Raw genomic sequence first — 24,873 nt, forward strand, 5'->3', positions numbered from 1 at the left:
TGTTGCTGATTCTGGGGTATGGATTTCAAAATGTAGGTGATACGAGTGCTCTGGATGGAGCCACACTCCCCCTTGAGGAACAGGTTCACAATCTCTGTATCCTCTGGAATTTGGCATCCGTGCTGAACTTCTACGTAGTATTTATGTCAGGGAAACCCTTTCACCAGCTTCAACTGATAAACTAAATGTGCTTCATTTGGAGGAGAGAGACCTGGCATTAGTGATACCTGCACTGGTAAGCTCAAAATTGAATTACTGATATCCACTCTTCATAGGTTAACCCTTGAAGATTGTCCAGAAATTGTGGTCAGGCCAGAATGTGGCAGTGCAATACTGGCTGCAAGTGGCATATCTTGGAAATTTCATTCTCCAGTCTTTGAAACAGCGATGCTGGTTGCTATTTTGACCTCCATTCAAGGTTCTCACTTGATATATGAAGTGTTACGGTATATGCCTTAGGTTGAACTTACCTGTAGGATCACTTAACCATGCAATCCACCCTGCAGTGTCAGGGATTTGGTAGGACATATTTTGCATCTGCTCTGCCACAGATAACATCCAACACTGAAAATAAATTCTGCTTGTTCGTGATGGCGCTGGGCTGTTATGTAGTAGAAGTGGAGGCACTTCTTGTTACAGTTTAGGAAGGACTCAGAATACTGTACAAGTCTTTATTAAGGCCCTTTAATGTTTTAGTTTGTGTTTAAAATCTATCAAGCTTACAATGTTACTTTTATGAATGGTTTTATTGTATATTAGTAAGCTGCACAACCTGTTAATGAAGTGGGGGGCATATAACTTTTCTATATAAATAAGATATAAAAGATTCTTAGTCATTAAGCAACATTAACTAGATAGAGTTCCTGAAGTATTTGCCCTGCAGAAATAATTTCCCTAAATGGAAATGGCATATTTCTTCTTAGAAAGAAGAAGCCATCTGTTCAAACCTATTTTTCCAAAGTGGAAGCCTTCCCTTCCAAAAACAGACCAAAAATTATGTTAATGCATGACAAAAACTCTAAAATTGACATTCTTAAGACCAAACAGAATACGCAGTTTGTAATATTTTGATTAGTCCTAATTAAGTAATTACCATCTTTAGATTTTAAAGTTGCTGTTTTAAGACTCTAGTTGGGTTTTTAACAGGCAGAGTCACCTTATACAGAAGATGTGTGTGCAGTAGTCATTTCACAGGCTATGCAATGCTCAGTCTAAGATAATTACATCAATGTAAGTTCACCTTTACAGAAACCTAAATTAAGTATGTTTAATTATTGGTCCTTTGGGACCAATTCAGCATACCTCCCACAGGGTTTCAGACTGCAGTCCTCTAGTGGTAGAAAAAAACAAACAAACTGGTGGATGATTCACAGATATCCTGATTTTTATTTTACAACAGGAGTGTTCAAATAAATGCAATTAGATAAAATTAATGCATCCATATTTTGAAATGCAAACAGACTGTTATTGTGAGCTTTTCATTATTAAACTATAGAATCTAGTTAACCAAATTTTAGGAGTTATACAGTATTCCTCATAACTGTCTTCTGTTCCTTTCTGAGCTTTAGGGATAATTCTTTTCTTCATTATAAGTGAGGACCCTGTCTAGTATTACTGGATTTGACTATCCAGTATTACTGGATTAAAATATTAAAATATCCAACATTCCTCACGTGGTGGATTTCAGTAGTGCCGTTGGTTCTCAGGAAAGAGGGAGCACATTCCAAGAAGGGGGACTAGGTAAGAGGAAACATAGTCCAGGAGGCGATTGTGGGAAAACTGAGGTTCAGAATAGCCCCACTCTGGAGCCTTCCCAGGTTACTTCCCCTTAGGTTAGGTAGAGCTGCTTTAGTCTGGCAAGATTCTGTCTATATGGTAATAGCAAATAAAGAACTGAAGTTTGGCTGGACTGATTCTTTGTCATTCTTGAGCTGGGCCTGACATCATCACAGGAGTGCTACAACTTGCAGTTCAGTAGCTGGTCATAGATTTCTTATCTGTGTTCTAATGCCAAACAATTAGGAATGTGAAGTGGTAAAACTTGCCAAGATCTGTTGTTAAAAGTTTTTCAAATCTGAGCTTTCAGATAATGTAACCACACTTACATTATAATAGCGTAATTCATAGTAAATTGAGTATGGATTATACTAAACCTTCAATTTTTTTCCCCATCAATTGCAGTTAATACATCAATATGCTTTTTTTTGTTTTTTAATAAATGTTATGAAAAGTTTTACAAAGAACATAAAAACTAACACAAATAGAGAGTAAGAAGAAAGAAAAGAAAGAAAAGCTTCTGATTTCCTTTGCAGCAAATATAGATACAATTACAAAATTATCTCTTACTCTATGATTACAAAAAAAAGCTCACCTTTTTCTATTACCCATTTTTTTTTTCTAATCGCCAAAACCATAGGTCGTAAGTGCATTTTTTTCATTGCATGCAAAAAGTCTATAAGGGATTTCCAGTCAGCCATACATGTAGATAATGTTTTTTCTCTGATCAAAGAAGTTAATTTAATACATCAATATGTTTTGATGAGAGATCAGGAAAGCTGCAAGTGTGAGCTTTCTGCTGTAGACTTTTTCCATCTGAATGAAAAAGAAACTGGTATTGTGCATACTGTTTGCATTTTGCAGAAATACCTTACTGTGTTTAAGATCTGACTTGAAATGATACCACAGTCTCTGTTTCAAAACCACTTCTGTAATTGTTGACACTGCCTTGTAGAGGCCAGTTAATGGGATATTGGTAATCCTAGTTGGTCTTCAGTTATTGCTAGACAAACCAGATGATATCACACTCCAGTGATTAAGGAAATTATTATTAACAAAGAATAGACTTTTGCAGTCCTGGCCTTGTAATCAGAGTTGCGGAACATACCTAATGAATTTAAGATTGAGAATCTAATTTTCTTAGAGCTATCACTTGAGAATTAGAGTAATTATTTCCTATTGCCCTTTGTGGAATATACTTATAATTGCATTAGGGTAGGAATGTTCACATAAACGCTTAATTGTTAACTTCATCCTAATTTGGAGGAAATCATCACCTATTTATATTTCATTGTCAGAAATGGTTAATTTTTTTAAAAAAGAGAACATGGTTGAATTTGGGAAGCACCACAGGAAAAAAAAATCAGGTATCCCCAAGAGAAGTCTTGAAAGGACTCAAGGATTCTTATGATAAAGAACTGTTACTTGGAAACATATAATTGTATCAGAATGTTTTTAAATCTATAATACGTTCTTGTTTTATAAAATATACTTTTGCTGAGAAAAAGATAAAGAATGTTTAACAATGCCATCAATACTGAAGAAACAACAATAATGGGATTCAAAGTGCCCTTTCTGCATTTTGAGCTAAATATTGTTAATCCAAGATTTTTATGTATAAAATTTAGTAATTTATAAGATAATTAATCACTTTTCAATATTAAAAAAGAAATTCTGATAGGGATTTTGTAACTATATGTAACTTTAATATTACTTTCTTACCTATAATACATCATTATTTTTATACTATATAGGAAAACCTCTGGTGTGTTTGTGGTTGTTGTCATATCAAGTTGCTTATTGCTAAGTTATTCACGAACATAAACAAATTTGCACATATGCAAACTGATTAAGAAATAAGAGACATTTTACTGTGATGTGCATGTTCACCAAAGATATATGCACTGTATTTTGTATGTAAAATGTGCATAATTACTTTCAAAAGGAGAATGATTAGCTAAAAGAACTACTGTATCCCAGTTTTTAAAAAATACTTTTAACGTGTGCATATGCATTCAAAAGAGGCATATATTACAAAAGACAAAAACTGCTTGAATAATACTTAAACTATATATTATTATAAATTGTCCTAGAATAAAAAATACACTTCGGGGCAAATAAGGCAAAGGAAATATTATGGAAATAGGAAATTGCTTGCTCTACATCAGTGAAAGAATAAGTGCTGCTGAAAATGTTCCTCTTGGGAGCAAAGATACTTGCAGGGATGGAATGGAGATAAAATAGATTATATGCAGTTACAATGTCTTTTTTGAAAGAAAGTAGAATGTAAAAAAAGAGAAAAACACACTTCACTTGTGGATTAGCCACTGATAATTTGGAAAATGCGAAGACCAGCAGCTCCTAGCATTTAGTTTCTAATCCAGATAAGGGGGGAGGGATCCTTAAGGTTCTTTATGTGCTTTCAAGAACTTTGTCATACATAAAGAACCACTGTAAAATATTCAAGTGCCATTCCACATGCAAGAATCACTGGCAGCCAGAATAGAAAGATTGAACTGATGCTTAGAACCGATGCTTAACTGTTATAATGGGCCCAAGACTCAGAATGATTTGGCACAAAAATAGATTTTAGCCTCCTTTAAAGTTATACCTAGCTTAAGTTGGTCTCAACAAAGTTAACAGCTTCCATACAGTATGTGGCATCTATTTAAGCACCAAAAAGAGTAGATAACTTAAGCCATGTTGCATATGGAACTAAGCTTTGGAGTAAGCAGGCACTGCATCTAAACATAAAACTTTCTCTTTGAGACAGTGTACGAAGCCAATAACATTCTCTTTAGGCCCTCCTATTATTTTGGGTTACTACTCCATAATCCAGGGGTTCTTAAACTGGGAGTTAGAATGGCCTGGGAGGTCATGAGCAATTTCAAGGTGATCGTAGGGTTTTCTTTTTTCTTTTTTTAACATTGTATCAGGCATGACAGACAAGCTTATATTTTTCAGTGTACAAATTTGTTTTCTACCAAATTCTTAGCCTAAGCAAAAGAGTTCTGTGAATAGCAAACAATATTGCTATTAGTTGTTATAGAACATATTTTGAAATTAACCTTTTAATGTTTGCATATGTATTTCTTTTACAAAATGTTTAAATTCATACATTAAAATTTGCAATTTAAAATGATAAAATTTTGTAATTTTCAGTCAAACAAGTGACTCCTATTGATTATATGACACACTCTTATTATTTGTTTGTTTGCCCATTACACTCGAGAGATACTAGTTTTCCATTGACACTGACCATCAATATTTGGGTTTGGCTTCTCTTGGAAATACTTGTGTGCCTCTAGCACTACTGCCAGCATGATCTGTAGTCGTCTTTGAAGTACCATAGAAGTGTATGTGTTAGTGAAGTTCACTATTTTTATCCATTATTTTAAACATCTAGCCTTTCAAAATGAGAAACTCTTATGGTGGATGGCAAGAAAAATTCTAAAGGTAACTTGTCTGCTAGTATTGTTAACAAAAATTAAGCCTAAGTCAAAAAAGTATGATAAAAAGTTTTTGTTACTGGAGAAAAATGCCCTTGCTATGTGGTCAGGAAATAATTGTATGGTAAGATATGTCCCCAAGCAAATATATAGATTAAACATTAATTCTGAAAAGTAAGTAGTATATATATTTCTTGCAAAAGTCATAACTGCAATGAACTCATTAGTCTTATTGAGGAGGAGTGGCACATATATTCATTTTAGGGAGTTGCAGTACTACAGAGGTTGATAACCTCTGCCATCATCAAATGCCACTGGAAATATTGATTGATAGATAGATTGATTGATTATGTGCCATCAAATCATTGTTATCTCTTAGTGACCACTTAGATTTTCTCCATGATGATCTGACCCTAACCTGGGTTTTCAGGTCTTCTAACAGTGCACTCATTGCCACTGTAACAGTCCATCCACCTTGCTCCTGGTCATCCTCCTCTTCTTTTCCTTCCACCATTCCCAGTGTTATAGCCTTCTCCAGAAAGCTAGGAGTTTGCATAAAGTGTCTGAAGTAGGATAATTTGATCCTGGTCGTTTGTGCTTCAAGTGTGAACTCTGGGCTGAATTGTTCAATGATCCATTTGTTTTTTATTTGGCTGTCCACAATATTCAGGAGTCTTCTCCAACAGCAAAGTTCAAAAGCGTAAATACTCTTCCTATCCTGCTTCTTCACAGTCCAACTTTTGCTTCCATAAAGTGTCACAGGGAATACTATGGCTTACATGAGTCTCATCTTTGTAAGTATAGATACATTATGGTGTTTGAATATCTTTACCAAGGCCTTCGTGGCTGCTTTACCAAGTGCTAGTCTGTGGCATATTTCTTGGCTGCTTGTTCTTTTGCTGTTGATGGTTGATCCTACAAGGCAGAAGCTCTCCACCACTTTTATATCTTCATTGTCAATTCTAAGTCTGCTTGTTCTACCTGTTGTCATTAGTTTGGTCTTCTTTATGTTTATTTTTTAGTGCCACTTTAGTCTCAATTTTTCATTGTGTTCCTTGATTTTTATTACTAGAATTTGCAGATCCTACTGCAGTTATCTGGTATTAATGATCCAAAAGATTTAGAATGTCTATTCTTACTCTAAACAAAGGTGGGAAGGGATCATTCAGGTAGAAATGAGGAATAGGCCAGAGCCTGGGGCAGTATTATTAACTTGAATAATGAAATGGGCTTTTTCAAGTTTTAAAATAATTTTATTATCTTTCTTAACAAAGTTATGACAGTGTATTACAGGGATGTTCAGCGGGTAGTCTGACCAAACATTTCTGTCTTGGAGATCTGATTGCTTCTAGTTTTGATTTTTTTTTTCCTTTGCATCTTCTAGATTTGCCAGTTTAAAGTTCTTCAAAGTTAAATCAAAGTGGTGGTTTTCTAATCAGGCAAACATTATCATTTCTGTATACTTTTGTGGCAAGATGTTTCCTTGTATAAAATAAATTTAGGAAACACATATTGTCAGCACTAGATCACTCGAGCATTCACCCAATGACAGTCAGGAGATTAGGTTCCTTCAACTGTTTAATGAAGCGAAATGTCTAGGACAGAGGTAAAGCTGCGAATGGAGAATTCCCGCTAAAACATATATTTAAAACTACATTCCCTTGATTGCCCTCCTTTCCCACAAAAGTATGTCACCCCCCTTTCCCATCCAAGTTGTGTTGCTGGTGTATCTCTACTGAGTGGCCTTGATGTGAACCATCATAAATTTGTAGCCATAATAATGCAATTCACACTCCAACTCACCCCCTCCCATCTGGTGACAGAGAGTCTACACCATTGATAAGGAAGTGATGGAAGATGCTCCGATAAGGGGTTCTGTGAACCTTTTGATCGGAGGAATCTGACACATATCTTCTGAATTAAATATATGAAGTTACACAGTTTTTTTCCCCTGAAAGTATCCGTTACAAGTTCAGAAAATCTGCTTTATTTATTTATTTTCCCACACCTGTACATTCTGAATGTTCACATATCTTTGACTATTTAAAAAAAAAATCTTTAAAAACAATAGAAAATCCTGAGATATATAGATATGACAATTATATTCCACCCTATTATGCAGTACCCATGAAATATTTTACAGGCATTATTAAAAAGCATAATAGTAAAGGTAAAGGTTTCCCTTGACATTAAGTCCAGTCGTGTCCGACTCTAGGGGGCAGTGCTCATCTCCGTTTAAAAGCCAAAGAGCCGTCGTTTGTCCGTAGACACTTCCGTGATCATGTGGCCGGCATGACTAAATGGAATGCCGTTACCTGCCTGCCGAAGAGGTACCTATTAATCTACTCACATTTGCATGTTTTCGAACTGCTAGGTTGGCAGGAGCTGGGACTAGCAACAGGAGCTCTCCCCATCATGCAGATTCGAACCGCTGACCTTCCAATCGGCAAGCTCAGCAGCTCAGCGGTTTAACCCACAGCGCCACCGCATCCCTTGCAAAAAGCATAATAGTAGAGGTTTTTATAACACTGTCTGGGCAATTCATGACAAAGTCATCATAAGCAAACTTATTTTAACATTACTTGTGCAAAATATACTAAAATTGCATTTGAAAACAGCTACTGTATTTAGGTCATGTTTTTAATAGAAAAATCCACTGTACTGAAATGTAAGTTTCTGAATTCTTGAAATAAAGCAGGATTTGTTGTGGCTTATTCAAAACATACATGATTCTGTTACAGTATACTCTGTAACTGTTATATTTATTGATTTAACTTTTTATGGATGAAACCTGGGAAGAAATTGGATCAGAACTTCAGTGTTTTGTCCTGCTGTGTTTAATTCTGTCTACCACAAGAAAACATCTCTAAGCAGAATTGTCACCGGATAAAACTGCCATGTTAAAAAAATCTTTATAATGCAGTAGTAGAGAAAACCATAGCCATCCAGACATTACTGAACTTCATATCCCATCCAACCCACTCCACATGAACAGTGATAATAAATCAATAGCTCCATCAACAACTAGATGACCGGTATCCCTGGACTCTTCTGAGGTGTGTGAGAAGCTAGGTCATGGTGTGCTATCATGTAACAGGAAGGTAAAAAAGGTTGAAACTGGGTAAGTACAGCATTACCAGAATAAAGAAATAGGGTTTTTGTTTGTTGGTTTGTTTCTATACACTATATATGAGAATTTAGATTGATTACAATTATCCTTAATCCTGCACAAAATACAGATAGACCAGAGTTTGGGTGGCCACACAGGAACATGCTCAGATTTTATTTAAATGCTAATAGAAACTGTAGCTGGAAAGAGAACAGTCAATGTTGTGTGAATCTCTTATTTAACCACAGCAGGTCAGTGGGCACTGTTGTTTCAAAAGTGTGATTTTATTTATTCATTTATTTATTTTTTAAGTATATGTGCATGTGTCTGAGAGAGAGGTTTAAAAGATTTTTGAAAAAACCCCGGGGAATTCATTTTATGTGATTGTGATAGCTCAGTACTGGAATGTTTCAAAAACACCTCTAAAAGGGAGTCCCCTTGTCAAAAAAAGTTTGACTGGCATAATTATAGTTCAGAAACGGCTGTAAAACCATTTCTCCTGGCATTAGGTGATTTCTTATCAAACTGCACTGACAAGTGAGAAACAACAAGCTTCATTTTTTTTCAGCCCTGTGACCATTACTTTTGTTCCATAAATTCCTTGTCCTCTGCATTTCTTTTAAAGGTACAGAATGAAACTTTTTTTTGGGGGGGTGCTTTCTAGAAAAATAGTATACTGCTTATATTTTACTGGTAAAATATAAATTTTACTTATAAAAATGCTACATTATAATACTACTTACATTTATTATTTGGTGATTTTAAAAAACCGTAATTAATAAAAAAATTAAAATTATCTTGTTTTGAAATTAGGAAAAATAATCTAAAAGTACTTTCAGGTAGTCATCACTTAACAACCACAATTGGGACTGGAATTTCAGTTGCTAAGCGAAGTGGTCATTAAGCGACTCCAACCCAATTTCACGACCTTTTTTGTAGCGGCCGTTAAGCGAACCACATGGTCATTAAGCAAATCATATGTTTCCCCATTGATTCTGCTTGCTAGAAGCTGGCTGGGAAGGTTGGAAATGGCAGTCACATGACCTTGGGACACTGCGATGGTCATAAATGTGAACTGGTTGCCAAGCACCCAAACCGTGATCACATGACTGCGGGGATGCTGTGACGGTCATAAACGTGAGGACTAGCCATAAGTTGGTTTCCCTAGCACCATCGTAAGTCTGAACTATCACTAAATGAATGGTTGTTAAGCGAGGACTACCTGCACTAGATAATCATTGAGTATATCACCTTTATTTGCAAACTTAATGCTGTATAATGGATTATAACATACCTATTCAAATGTTTGTGCATATACAGGAGTAAGCTTCAGTGTACAAATTATACAAAAATCAGGAAATAAGTTTTTTAGTTATGCAATAAAGCAAATTCTGGGTGTGAAACAAAATGTATTTTGAGAATTCTGTTTCAAGTCAGAGCAGTGTGTATTATTTTGTTCTGAATGGAAAGTTAAATTTGGGTATTTAGGTGGTATTTAGGATGTTCTAATTGTGCAATGTAATCTTGTGATGTGATTGCATTGCTTCTTTTTGAACTTTTTCCAGCTGCACCAGCGAAGCAGCAGAGACCAATTGTGTCCCTGCTGCTGTTGGTTTAGACTGAATGGGGTACTGAAAGGAACACCATAATAAAGTACATGCCAGAAAGAAAAAGACATTTGTGTTGTGCTGTTTTTCTTTGCAGGCAGGTAGAGCAAAAGTGTGTGAGTTTACTATCATGCTTCACACACAAGTGTTGCTAATGAAGCTGAAGCTGTTGTGCGACCACCTTCTTTACAACCTTCCCTGAAAAGGGAAGGTTAGACACTGGACCAAAGTTGTCCAGTTTGGTGAGGTCTGGCAATGGTTTTTTGAGGAGGAGGCAGACCAAGGCCTCCTTAAGAGGCAAAGAAACAACCCCCTCACCTAAGAAAGAATTCATCACCTCTGGAACCCACCGACACAACACCTCCTAGGTAGGTTTAGTTAACCAGGAAGGGCATAGATCTAAAGAGCAGGTGGCCAAGCTCACAGTTATGAGGACCATGCCCACTTCCTCAGGCCCAACAGGTTCAAGCCTTTCCCATATAATGGCAACACTCTGCTCCAGGTATCTCCCCAGGACCTGCAACAAGTCCAGTGTCCAACTGCAAACAAATTGGAGTGACTGTGTCCAACAGATGCTGAGCAAGTTCTTCCACATGACCTGCAAGGAGATCTCCGAACCCTCTCTACCCAAGATGACACATGTCACCTGAAACAGGGCTGTGGGACCCTCTATCTGGGGACACAGTAAGGGCAGAGAAGTATTGTCCACCCTTGTTGCCACTAGGTAGGCCTTAATAGTGGCTCTATCCCATGCTCACACTAAAAGCTCTCCCATTTCCAGATCACATTGCCACTGCTTCAACAGGAAAGCCAGATGAGGTGTGTGACCACTGTTGCATGTTGGGCCCTGGATGACTTGGGATAGTCCCCCAAGACCAAAAGCCTGAGGAATGCCACTGCCAATCCAAAAATGGAGTCAAGCAGCTCATGCAGGGAGGTTGCTACTCAGGCTGGCACAGCAGCTACAATCCCAACTGATCACTAGAGCCCAGCTTAATGAACAGGGTCTCACATCCAGCAACCTGTGGAGCAGTGCCCCTGAAAGCCTTAAGAGATTCCTGGATGACAATTGTCACACCTCCACCCCTGCCCTGGAGTCTTGGCTGATACCACACCCAAAACCTGGCCCAGCACATTTTTGAAAGGGCCATCTTCCCTTCCTTACCCAGCCAGGTCTAAGTAATACATGCCAGGTCGGACGTCTCATCTGTGATTAAATCAAAAATGAGAGAGGCCTTATTACAGACTGACCTGGCATTTAGTAGCAGCAGCCGAAAGCCAGGGCCTTTGAAGATCTGCTGACCAGGCACAGGGGTTGAGATCAGGGAGCTGGTGCGCGAAACTGGTAAAAGACATCAGGCTCAATGTTTAGTTAACATTTAGCCATGTGCTTGTTAGCATTGGACCTAGATGATTGTTGCTTTTTGACATAATTGTCAAAGAGTCCCCTTTTGGAGGAGATGGGCGGTGATAGAAATTTGAAAAATAAATAAATACTTGTACTTTTTGCTCTGGGAGAATCATTGTGTTGAAACACAAATGTCCATATTCAACCATTGTGTCTCAGCAACCAAACTGGTTTGTAATAAACAGCTGAGAAACCATAATGTAGGTTAAGTTTATATTATTTTTTAGTTAATATGAAATGTAATAGCATTCTGAGCTTTCTAGCTAACTTCATGTTTACTTTATTTTCTATTTAGGGTTTTTAAGTTGAAGGCAAATTGGAGTATTTATAGAAGCATTCTGAGCTAATTATGATTTAGAAAATTAAACAGAATACCTACCGTTATCTCTTTCATAAAAACACTTTCTGTCCATTTTTTTACTTGTGCTGCATCAGCTGATAATTGGTTTTATAACAGCTGAGAAGCTTTTTATATTTAACATTCATGAATACTCTATTAATTTAGTCTATTGCTTTGTAACTGTAGGAGAAATCTTTCACAAATTTCCCCTAGAGTTCATTTTAATCCAGAGACCAGCACACAGTTGTGCTGAGGCAGATTGTTTATTAAGCTACCAGAGGCAGTGACAGCAAACCTAGAAGGGGGCAGGGAGGCAACTCCTTTTTATAGATTTATGCTAATTACATATGTAATTGATACAGTAAAATAAGTGAATGGTAAACACATCACGCATTTAGTGAGGCTGAAAAGTAGAGCTATAAGATAATGATGGCAGTACTACAAAGACAGTAACCCCTTGATTAAAAGAGCAAGATATAAGAGCAGCACTGGGAGGCAAAGATGCTGGGAGTTAACCCTAGCAAAGTAACACTTTATTCAAAGAACACAGGCTTTATCTAAACCAAGTAGCTATTGTCTTTGTAGTACTGCCATCATTATCTCATAATCCATTTAATGATCATTAGTAGCATCTTTTCTGTCGAGAAGTGAGAGAGAAGACCCAAGTACTTTGAAAATTGTCTCCCTGCGTTGTGTTCAAAAACCATTCCTCAGACAGGAGCCTTCTTGTCAAAAGATAACGGGGGATCAAGCCAGTGTTTTGAAGCTTAATATAACCTTACTTTATAATTGTGATTGCAATATTTAACACAAATATTGATCCAAATATTTTGTTTGGTAAAGATGATACTCAGTATCTCATGGATTATTTCAAGCTGCTAATTTTCTGCATGTAAGTACATGCAGGTAGAAATTTTTAATTGCTTAGAATCCATTCCATGCATCCATCTCAATAAATATATTTGGTATAAGCTACTTTTCTCCTCCACGTTCATTGAAATAAGCAATTTGAAACAGTTCTGCAACTTTTTTGAGAAATTAATATATGTCTAGAAAAATAATTTGAGTACTAATCAGTCTTTATAAAATACGAAGGCAAAAAATATTAGGCAACATTTTTTCCTGAGTGTCTCCCCCCCCCACACCCCCAGTCTCCTAATCCTGGAAGGAAAATGTAATGTTTCATGTAGTGCTTTATTATTATAGTATTTTGTAAGCAAGACCAATATATTTGTATTTCATGTAATAAGATTTTAAGAATACATAACTAAAACTTGATATGAGCCTGAACTCAGCACATGGAAAACCCATCAAAATGATCCAAATAAAGTTTCAGCTTCCCAGGTGCTGACCGTGATGTTTTGGCCACCATATTTTTCTTAAAATCTTACCGCTTGCTTCATGTGTCCCTTTTTAAAATAAAATAAATTAAAACACACATACAAAGAAAGAAACCTGGAATAGAGGCCCACTTTGTACTAACTGCTTTCCAATTATCTTATTCAGTTTTACCCTTTTAAACAAGGATTTCTATCCCTTGATTATCAAAGCCTGTGCTTGAACAGTTAAATAACTTTTGAAATAAAACCATTCTTGTAGGGAAATTGAGTCAAAGCATAATTAAGTCACTGGGTTTTTATTTACATGAACATTGCCAACTCTTTAATGGGATAGCTTTTTGTATGTTTGCTTAGCTTAATAAAAGGAAGACCTTTGCTTGATCTAGAAATTTTGGTTTAGCAGAACACAGATTACAAGGCCTAAGGTCACAATTCTAGAATAAGGGTTCCCAATATTGTAAGTTTTAGGAATGTCATACTTTAAATTATATGTCTTGTTATGAATTTGGGGAAGGACTATCCAGATGTGGAACTTCTTGAGTGAAGTTCAAACTGTTTTCGACTAGCTATGAGAATATAGTTGTTTGAAGGAATTTTAGTGTATACTGTGTAAACACCAGGACTCTCTTAACTCAAAGAAAAAAAATTGAAATAACACCTCTCTTTTGAAGAGTGGCACTTACAAAAGAAACACATATCAAGAACAAATTACTTACATACATTCTTTTTAATGAGTAGGATTTTACTCAGTCAAGTTTTTAATAAATCAGTTGGACCAGTAAGCTTTCTGTTTGACAGACTGCTAAGAAATCTCATTATTCATATATGTCTGTGAGATGTTACAGAATCAATTTGTGCTATATCCATTTTGCACTCAAGGATAGTTCACAATCGTTTATGAGTATAGTCAGACTATAATAAGAGGAGCTGTGAGAGAACAAAAGATGAAGGTTACAGTCTTATATTTCATAGCACTAAGTTTTTCTGCTTAATTTGTGGCATATATAATCTCATCAATATGTATAAAGTGGTAGCTAAGTTAGAATCAGATCCACTAGTACTTTACAAATCAGTCTTTCTACATTGTGCCAGGCATTGGGCAAAATGAAGGTTTGAAAAGGTCTTTATATTATCTGATCAGCAGAAGAAGGTGATGCTGAATGTAATAGCTTGTTGGAGGCAATTCTTTTGAAAGACATTGACTTGACACTCTGGCAAAGGCCTGATACAGAATAAGCCACAGGCAATCCTAGCACAGAGCTAGGGATGGACAGTTAATTAGAACCCGGTAATTTGTTTAATTCTCTTAGAAGGTAATTGTAATGGGTCATCCATGATTTCAGAAGGTGATCTGAGGGCTGCCTCTCTTTTTTCGGTTTTAAGTAAGTAATAGTTAATCCAAGTAGTCAAAAAGCATGGCTGCTTTAATAAGCATTAAAATGGTCTTGAAATGCTCTTAGGAGCAGTGGGATATGATGTGCTGTGCATTTAAGAATTGCCATATTGTTTTGGTGAAAGAACTAGTCAGCTCCCATTTCCCACCTCCCCTCAAAAGAACTGCTTCTTCCTTGGATAATTAGTTCATACTTAAGTATTTGATTTAAGCAAGGCTTTCTACCATTTTTCTGGTAAGCTGTTGTCAGTATTTCTTCTCATAGTTCAGCAACTGAGTTTTAACTATCTGAAAAAGATTTTTGAAAAAAAATCATGATTTCACAATTAATACAACATACTAAAATATTAGTATATTTGAAACAATATACTGGTGTCTGAATATTCATTATTTGGGTTATTGGAACTAAGAAAAAAATTATTATTTTTGTTTTGATAATGTTTTATATGCTTATTTTCCATTAATTCCTTTCTGTCTTTGTCACAGACTAGTTACTCAAATAGATACCAACACAAATAATCAGTAATAGAATATGAGCCAACATAATACAAAAATATATTAGGCCTAGATTAAATTGATGTGTGTTTAGTATATTCCATTCTAGAAAAATAATCTGAAGTGTGACTGAGCATAGAATTTCACCTATCTTTGCTAAGGTGTGTAGATTTATTCTTTAGATAATCAAATGTAATATGCATGAGAAGAATCTGAAGCATTATTTTCAAATAAATGAATGACTTTTTATTTTGAAAATGTGCAAGACTGGATAGCCTGCTTTGTTAAATCACTATGGTCTCTATTAGGCTGGTTCTGAATGGATGCAGATGCTAACTGGACCAAAGTGATGGCTTTTACAGTTCATTGGGGATCTTGTGGGAAAAAGAAAAAAAGAAAACGAAATAAAGCAATTTGCCCTAAAAAAAGTAAAGAAAATTTCCATTACCAAATTGGTCTGAGCTTTAACTGTAAGGAGACACTACTGCTTTTCTTAAATCTCTCTGTCTTTGTGGAGACTAGAATTGGAGAGTTTTTTGGGAAATGGCGGGGAGGAGGACAGGCCTTTGTCTGCCTGTCATCTATGAGCTAGGGCACAGGTGGTGTATTTTAAAGGATTTCTCTTTAAAACATGCAACCTAACATTCTAGGTTTGTAAAGGTGTTGAAATAATTTCTCTTTCCTTCATATATTCAATTTAATTTGATTTCTGACAATATATTTGCATAGGGCAAGTCAGGATAAAGATGTTTAAATCCCACCAGTCAGCCATTTTGCCTTTTTATTTCCTGTAGTTTTTAAAAGTGACACCTTTAGGCTGCAACCCTGTACTCATATCTCAGGAGCTAGTCCCACTGAACTCAGCAGTTTAGTTGGGAATGAGCATATATAGGATTTACTGTACATGATGTCACAGAAATCATAATTTCCCAGCATTTGTTTGTTGCCCAGCAGCTGCCCCAATTAACCAGACAACAGTAGGAAAACAGCCAGTATTTATTTTGCAATTGCAAAACAATAAACATTGATCCGGTGTGGTGCCTCCTAGCAAACAGGCTGAGTGAAGGACCCCTAACACAACATAACCTAAACTCTGCTAAAGAATATGCAAATATAACTGCATCATGTTTTCTATGGTAAAATCAGGCTCTCTGGAAGTAACGCTTTTACTATTGACCTTTAGGTTTCAGGGCTTCACCTAACAGTCATGAACTTACTTAATATTTTTTTAATCTAGAGATAGCCTAACTGAAGCCATTTTTAAATTGGAATGAGCATATATGCTCATGAGCATGTGTATACACACACACACACAAACCCACACAGCTCCCACCGCAAGTGTGCAGCATACAAGTTTGCTTGTCCTGTGAGAAGTATGTCTATGATAAGCTCAGAATTGGTCCTTGAGGTAGTTTTGTCCAAATAATCCACCACTGACCTTATTATAGGTAACAAATCAAATGTCAACTGTGTTTATTTGAATATATTCAGGTCTCTTGTAATGCTAAATCTGTATTTTATAACCCTCTGACTCATGATCATGAGCGTGGGCAACATACTACTAAATTCTGTTAAATTTTATTTATTATTAATAGAACGTATACATTGCTTCTCTGCTACAGTATCCAAGATTATTTAGCACCCCAAGCTGTATGTAAAGAGCATTCTCAGTACAAAGTTGTCAGTCATTTATGTCTCTTCCTGATGAAATGCATATTTTTGATAATATATAAAGAATAATGGGGTTCCCCATACTGAAAGATAAAGTGACAAGATGCATTTTCATGAAATTGCAAGCCTAGAAGCCATAATTGTTGAATGTTACTTTGCATTCAAAAGAATACATGTAATTTTTGGCTGTGGGGGGAAAAAACCTGATAGAACGATGAAGTCATTATAGCCAGAAAGCAGAAGGAGTAAAGTACAACAGAAAAATAACAAACAGGCAAGACTCAAAATAGGTTTTCCTTTTAGTTTGAAGCTTTTCTTGCAAGGAGCAGCAGAAAGTGCTGAAATTGATTACCATGAGTAAAATAACATTAAATAACATCTGTGTAGCATTGTTCAGGAAACGCATTCTTCTTCTTAGCGTTTTTCCCACGCTTTGTTCAGGAAACGCATATTGTTAAAATAATTTCATATTAAATTTTAATTATTGCTTGTTTATATGAATTACAACTCTATTTGGTTATATTTATAATGAAGATGGATTCAATCTTAGCAAAGGTTTGGGAGTATTCTTTTGATGTCATTTGCTTTCTTCCCTTTTATCCTATGAATTTTCTTACCCTTTTTCAGAACTGAGTAGGTGTGAGTTAGAGTTTTCAAAATTTGATCAGTTTCTAATCCCGATTATAGATTCTGGCTTTGATATAAAGAATTATTGTTAATATTAGTGCAGGAATAACATTGCATCATGTTCACTGGTACAGCACATGCATAAAACCCCATGTTGAATCTCTGACATTTCCAGGTAGGCTAAAAACATCTCCTTTTGACACACTTGAGAATTGGTGCCAGTCAGTACTGAAAACATAAGACTACTGTACTGATCTGACCTTGAAGTTTCCTATGTTTCTTTAATTATCTTTGGAATTTGTACTGTTGGTTATCTTGTAACTACAGTAGGAAATTTGACTATTGAATTGTCAGAAGCTTTAGAAAAGCAATGGGTACCTGTATGTAAACAATATGTAAAGATAGACAACTTTTGACAGTATAATGCTCTGTCCTCAGCGAAGTGATTTCTTATGGTCAAGGTTCCATTTGTTGTTTAAAAATTGAACTATACTAATGTTTATAATGATGTATTTTTATACCCATATTGTAAAAAAATAGAGCTATTTTATTTTATTTTATTTTTTATATTCCTTTTTATATTTACATTTGTTAATTTTATTTAGACGTTCATATATAGTTTTATTTGAATTGTATTTACAAGTTTTGGGGAGATTTAATTCTCACCTGCAGTGTTTTTTTTTTAAATTAAACCTTATTTAAAAAGGAGGACAAATTATCCAGCAGTGGCAATTCATTCACTGACATCTTCCTTACTTGCTGTTCCACATGACTTTATAAACTTCTTCTATTTTAAAAAAATGTGAAACTGAAACACTGAAAACCGGTACCTCAAACTTCCTTTAAAAAATTAATGATTGGGTGGCAGCACTCCAGTGATTAGTTTGGAAGTGTGTCCATTTGCCCAGGAAAGGACACCGGGATGGTAGGGAGAAGGTGTGGGAAGAGGGAAGAATGGCATTCTGATAAAGCATGCTTTATAACTGCTTATGTTGCCATGGCAGCCATTGTGACATGTCCTCAAAATTCCAAATATATGTACCAGAAATGTTGTACTTCTTCTGATTAAGGTTTCCAGATAAACCACTTGCTTCTGTAAATACATTCTGTGAACAGTAATTGTGACACAGTATCCCCTCTCCATTTCTTTAAAAAAGAAGTAAAAAGGAGAAACGCTTTAGTTAATTATGAAATAATTATTGGCTTTCTTCATATAGAAACTCCTTTAACATTTGAAAAAAAGAACTATAATGATGAGATCTGGAATTCATTCTGTTTTGCATCCTCATAAAGGGAGGGGAAACCCTTTGGATGGCGTTTTCGCCTACAGGCTGCTGAGAGCTGATTATTCTTCTAATCAAAGCCGTTACAATCAGGGGAGACAATTAGCTAGGTTAGGTCTCTGCTGATTTCTCATATGGCCCTTAGCATCAGATGGCCTTGAGCACTCTTGAATCATGCCAACAAGTGTTTCAGTAGTCTACATTCAGCTCCACCTGTGTCATTAATATTCTTTTTATCCCTAAAGGGCTTGATTTTGTGCATTCTTATTTATATTAAATTCAGGCTGCAAGAAGTTGCCATCTTCAGTAGAAAGACCTGACAGTAACAGATGAGTTTAAACAGCTGACTTGTGCTGTAAATTTCATAATCTGAAATGTGTGATATATCAGTACGTCTGAGCTGTCTTTTTCTTTTCTTGTTTATGATACAAATAGCATGTACTTAATGTATATAGTTTAAAATATACTGTAGAGAACAGGGATCAACTGTTGCAGCCCTAGAGACTTGCAGAGATAAAGGAAGTACTCCTGTAAGGTCCTACACATACTACCACTCTGGGGCAAGAGAGAGATTACACCACACAGTGGTTGCCGCCATGGAATTAGTTATGGAGACCTCAGAAAATCACAGCATTTTCTTTAAGTCCAGAAACCAATTCTTCACGGGAAGTAGGCGCATGGAATCATCTGGGCTTATTGAAGCCAAAAGGAAAGAAGTGTATGGGTATCTCTGAGAGAGAAAGCATTTTTGCTTCTTCCTATTTATTGATCATATTTGCCCTTTCTGTTATCAAACAGCAACATGGTGATGATACATCAGGCTGTAGTGCTATACTATTTTATCAGGTTGTTCCTCCCATTGGGTCCTCTTGAGAATGTTGCCAAAACCCATGAACATCTACATTTCATTCCTACCATTCAGCACTAGCTAAATAGCCACCATAGAAACTGTCTCGTCTTCTCACAGGCTCTTGATGCCAACTAGAAAGAGTATGTACAGATAATACTGTATTTGACAGCTTAGTCTGAGAATATTTAGACTTTCTGTTATTTTTTCCTTTCATTGCCCAAAGTATTCTGATTTCAAACCTTCCTTGAAATGCCTTGAAGGTTAGTATTCTGGCTGGGCACCTAACATTCCATCTCACATTCTGTTACATCTCAGTCATGTGTCACTTTGCACATTGCTGTGCTGTTTAGCTGATGTCAAGAATGATCATGTTCCTTGTCAGCCTTACATGCCATTACATTCCTGGAAGCATGTCTGTTTCAAGGGGTCCCATTGTGAGGGTACCTGGTACATAGGGTTCCTGGCTCACAGTCTCTGGGTGAGATCAAATGACATAGGTTGAACATGTGGAGTTCATTGGGCCTGAGGAAGTGGATAAATTGCATACATATTCATATACACATCAGGGACTTTTGTATCTATTCCTATCCAGCTAGTGCCTCCTATTTGTGTTAAAGTCCGGGCTCCCACACATACTGGCATAACTTGATAATCGCACTACTAATGCCTTCTTATCCATGTAACAGTATTATTGCTGATAGGAATGTTTGATCAAAGGGTGGTGTTCCCTCTCAGTTTGATCAGACTAATATCTGTGTAGGAAATGAAACACATTGTACTGGAAAGGTCAGCATAGCTGAACAAGGAAAGTAAAATCTGGCTTTTCATTTTCTGTGTACAAAAATAACAAAAAACAGTTTGCTTAATAAAAATTGCCTTTATGTTCTTCCCCTCAGCCTCCAAGTTTGTTTAAAGAGAAAAAACGTAGTCTTTTGAGAAAAACCTAATTATTTCCTTATAGATTTCAAATTGAAGGAGATTTAACATTTAAATAATACTTTGCTTTTTCCTTTGGTTATGGGTTTTAGTTGAGGTAAGGAGCTATAAACTGATTTTCTTTACATGCAATATAATTCCCCCAGCATGTGCAGGGAACAAAGAACCAACTTCTCAGGACTTTGGCATTCTGCAAAATTAAGCATTAAATGTCCCATTTAAGAACAATTTTTAGTCAGGAAATGTTCCTTTCTCTTGTATTTCTTTTTTAAACTAAATTTCTTACAAAGTTAGGTGGATAAAGGTCCACTCAACTTTCTCTTCAAAAATATGTAACATACTTCTTCTATATAGTAATCTCTGATCCTTATTTATGATCCTGTTCAATGGTTCTCAACCAAAGATTGAAGTATATTTTTACCTTTTATTCAGAACCATTTAGAAATTAGAAGACAGCAAGATTTAGAGGGTGGATCTGTGTCTAATGTATGTAGAAGTGGTTCAAAAAGCATCCTGTCGTCTTCACATTATATAACTGTTGCCATAAGTTAAAAAATGGAATGTAGTAACTATTTTACTGTATATACTTTGGAAATAACTGTCATTTGACGTAAAATATGTGAGGGTAATTTTTTTCCCCTTGAAAAAAATGCTCTCTAAAAACAGCTGTTTTTAGTTTTGCTGTAAATATTGAACTTCCCCTCCTTCCCCCAAAAAGAGGAACAAGATTAATATAGCCTGATCAGTCTGGATTTATTCATCACATACAAAGGGCTGACAACTTGATATTATTATTAGAGTATGTAGCTTTAATACTAAAGTTGATTTCATTGTATTTTATGGGGTGCAGAAAAGACTTTCAGCAAAACTTTCAGTCTGCTGAATCCACACATACAAAAGGGGTGGGGTTTGTGTCATGATGTTACAATGCTAATTGCATCATAACCCTAATGCTTTGCTCCCCTCTTTTGCTGACCAATGCTGGCAAACCTTTTTTTTTCCCTTTTCAAAGTTTTATTTTCCTTAGCATTCTTAAAATGAGCAACTTTTTATTTTTTTCTCCAAAAATGTATTTGAGAACTACTGTTGCCTAATCTCCTTTTATAGGAGAGAAGTGCACAGCAGAGTTGTTCTTTCACTCCCTTTTATTTATTTGCGTTTAGCATGCGCAATTATGTGCAATAATTAGCATGTACAATTGGGTAAAATGGTGAAGTTCACGATTTGATGAATATATAAATAAAGAATAGTTTGTCCGATTTCTGGTCCGAGCAAGGAAGAAACCCGAGTTCCTGGTTACCACATACAGCTAACAAATAATGGATGGGGCTATTCTCTTTAGTTGCTTCCACAGGCAAAATGGTTGAGCAGGTTGCAGCAACACACTTGTTCTTGTTGCATTATATGGCCTAATTTAAGGTAGTGGAAAAAGAAATGTAAGGTTCTTAGAAATTTTCATAATGCATTTCCCATAGGATTTATTTTCATTCATCAATATTTTAAAAGAAAATAAAAATAAAAATCACAAAAGGTGCTGGCCCTGGTATTGATAGAAGCTGCTTTCAGAAAAACAAAGTGATTTTTGGTTCATCTCTATCAATCATCATGAATATCAGTGTGCAAAGTGGTTTTCTTTTTGGTTTTGTGACAGTGAAAAGCAAGACCTTTCTGCAGATGTCCCCTTGTTCTCCATATCTATTAATGGATGTCAGTGATTGCCTCAGGGCACAGTTAGCAAATATCAATCATAGTTGCATTCCATCAACCCTCTGATCTGTAGTTTTTAAGTTAGACACATGGTTAGCACATCTTACATGGTTCAGAACTTCATTATTTAACAATAAATCCATAAATGCCTTTTCATGTTCTTGTTGTTCATACCTTAATGTTAATTTGGTAAAGTTATTTTTAGAAACAAAGTTTTAATAGTTTACCTGGCATAAAAGTCATTTTTCCTTTTAATAAAAATGCCTAATGAACACATTTATAAGTCTCTTAGAAGTAGTTGATGATCAGCAAGTTAGATTCTCCAGGCTAGTTCTTAAACAGCAAACTTAAGAAATTAGCAACAGCTAACTTAAGAAATTCTCTCTCAGTGCCTGGGGGCTGTACGGATCTGGATGGGGAGCAACAGGCTTCAACTGAACCCTGGTAAGACGGAGTGGCTGTGGGTTAATGGCTCCTCTGTATCTGGGAATTTGTCATCTTTAGTTCTGGATAGGGTTGCACTGCCCCAGACAGACCCAGTGCAGAATCTGGGGGTTCTCTTGGACTCACAGCTCCTGCTCAAAGAGCAGGTGGCAGTTGTGGCCAGGAGGGCTTTTGCTCAACTCAGTGTTGTGCTCCGCGTTACACCCTTTCCTGGATCGGGAAGCCCTCTGAACAGTCACTCATGCCCTGGTCATCTCCCACATAGACTATTTCAATATGCTTTACATGGGGCTACCCTTGAAGAGTATCCAGAAGCTTCAACTGATCCAGAATGCAGCCGCGCTGGCAGTTATTGGTGCCCCAAGATCGGCACATGTGACACCACTGCTGCACGAGCTGCATTGGGTACCAGTTTGCTTCCAGGTCCAATTCAAGGTGTTGTTTTTCACCTTTAAAGCCCTACATGGCATGGGTCCAGGTTACCTGAGGGACTGTCACGTTCCCATTACATTGACCCGTCCCACTGATCATGCAGAGAGGGCATGTTACGGACCCCGTCTGTAAGAGGATTCTGTTTGGCGGGGTCTAGGAAGCAGGACTTATCTGCAGTGGCTCCTGCCCTTTAGAACATTCTGCCCTGGAGGTGAGGCAGGCCCCTTTGCTCCTGACTTTCCGGAAGAACCTAAACCTGGCTCTGCAACCTCGCTTGGGGTGAGAAGGGGACTGGTTATTCTTGGGGATGGCTGGCGCCTTGGAGTGCTCCTCACATACAGATGAACCGATTTAGATCTTTTACTGCCATCTGGATTTTATTTTTCATTTTTATATTTATATTTATATTTATATTTATATTTTGTATTTGTATTTATATTTTATATACTATTTATGGTTATTATTTTTAACTTGTTAACTTTGTTGTAAACCGCCCAGAGTCCCTCTTCTGGGAGGAGATGGGCGGTGGCAAATTTTGAAAAATAAATAAAAATATATGCATTATAGGAATCTAGTTAACTTATTTTTTTAATTAGATACATTTTGTTAACTTTTGGTAGTGTTAGTCATATACCGAACTACCATGTGTTTAAAAGATGTTATATTTTAGTATAATACTTTAAATACATAACCCAACCAAATAGGCAGGCCAATCTCCTGCCTTTAATTCCTTGCTAGAATATCAGATTTGCAAATCTGAAAACCAGTCTTTCCAGAGCTGATGCATTGATTGATGCATTTATTGTACCTTAAAGTTGCGTGTTCTAGAATCTGGTAGACACCAGTTTGAGAAACTCTGATTTAAAAAAGTTACAAAAGGACAATAAATTAGAGAAGGGATAAATTACATCTGCGTAATACATTTCTCATGGCCAAAACTGGAAAAAAGGGATCAGGAAAAAGAACATTGGAGAATGACATCACCATGAAAGCCTGTTAATATTATCCAGAGGTTTTCCCATTTTCCTTCAGTTTGAGTCAACGTTGTGAATTGGACCCAAATATAATAGGGCTGATGCTAAGGAAGCATTTGGAACAGAAATTCACAAAATATCTGTAAATTATCTGGTCAAAGAAGCTGGTATAATTTGGAATGTTACCTTTATATCAACTGGGGACAGACTAAAAATCCCTGGCTGACTTTAGTAGCTGCTGGGATGAGATACCCTGCGGTTTACATGACTCAGTTTAAAGTTAAGTTGATAAGTCTAATTGATGCCTTTGACAGAATAAGAACTTCGCTTGAACAATTGCCCCCACCTTTTCTTTCTATCCTACTTGCAAAGTTAACTGCCTACAGCAATGGAAAATCAATAGCTAGGTGGAAGATGCTACTTCAGGGATTAAAGCTGCGGAGTCATTTTGAGAATTTGAGGATAAGAGCCTCATCTCTGGATTTGGTGCTCTGACATGTGGCACAGCATGAATATGCCCCTTCTTGCCCTCTTTCTCTATTATCTTCAGTGCTCCTGAAAGTCCACAAGTTCAGTGCTCCTGGACAAGTGTGCTGTTCTTAACACTGGAGCAAGAATTCCCACAGGAAGAGGTTTATGTACACTTTCACTGAAGGGTGACTGTCTAGGTTACACATTCTATTCCAAAGTGTAGTTTTATCAAAATTGAAGAAAAGTAATAAGAGGAAATATTATAGGAATAAAGAAGCTGCAGTACTGAACTAAATAGCACTAAAAAGATTGAATTTGTAAATTGGAAATAGATGTTGATTTGTTAGTATATTTTATGGAAATACTAAGTAGTTTTATGACTACTTTATCTCAATATGTTTGCTTCTTTTTCTTAGTGTCAGCTATAATGCAACAGACCACTGTATAAAAATCGAACCCTGTATAATTTGAGAAATAGATCTACAGTTTTGAGAAGTGACAGCATACAGATAATGCTCTTAAAACCATTATATTGAGCTTCCTATAGATATTGCTTTGGTT

At 36.3% G+C, this 24,873-nt stretch overlaps 1 protein-coding gene across 1 annotated transcript in view; it reads left to right on the forward strand.

Moving 5' to 3' along the window:
• EFNA5 (ephrin A5) overlaps positions 1 to 24,873 on the forward strand; it is a 206,873-nt gene that overhangs the window by 134,587 nt on the left and 47,413 nt on the right. The gene's annotated exons all lie outside the window — the stretch shown is intronic.

Source organism: Candoia aspera, chromosome 2, assembly GCF_035149785.1.
Source record: "Candoia aspera isolate rCanAsp1 chromosome 2, rCanAsp1.hap2, whole genome shotgun sequence".
NCBI classification, from domain to species: domain Eukaryota; kingdom Metazoa; phylum Chordata; class Lepidosauria; order Squamata; family Boidae; genus Candoia; species Candoia aspera.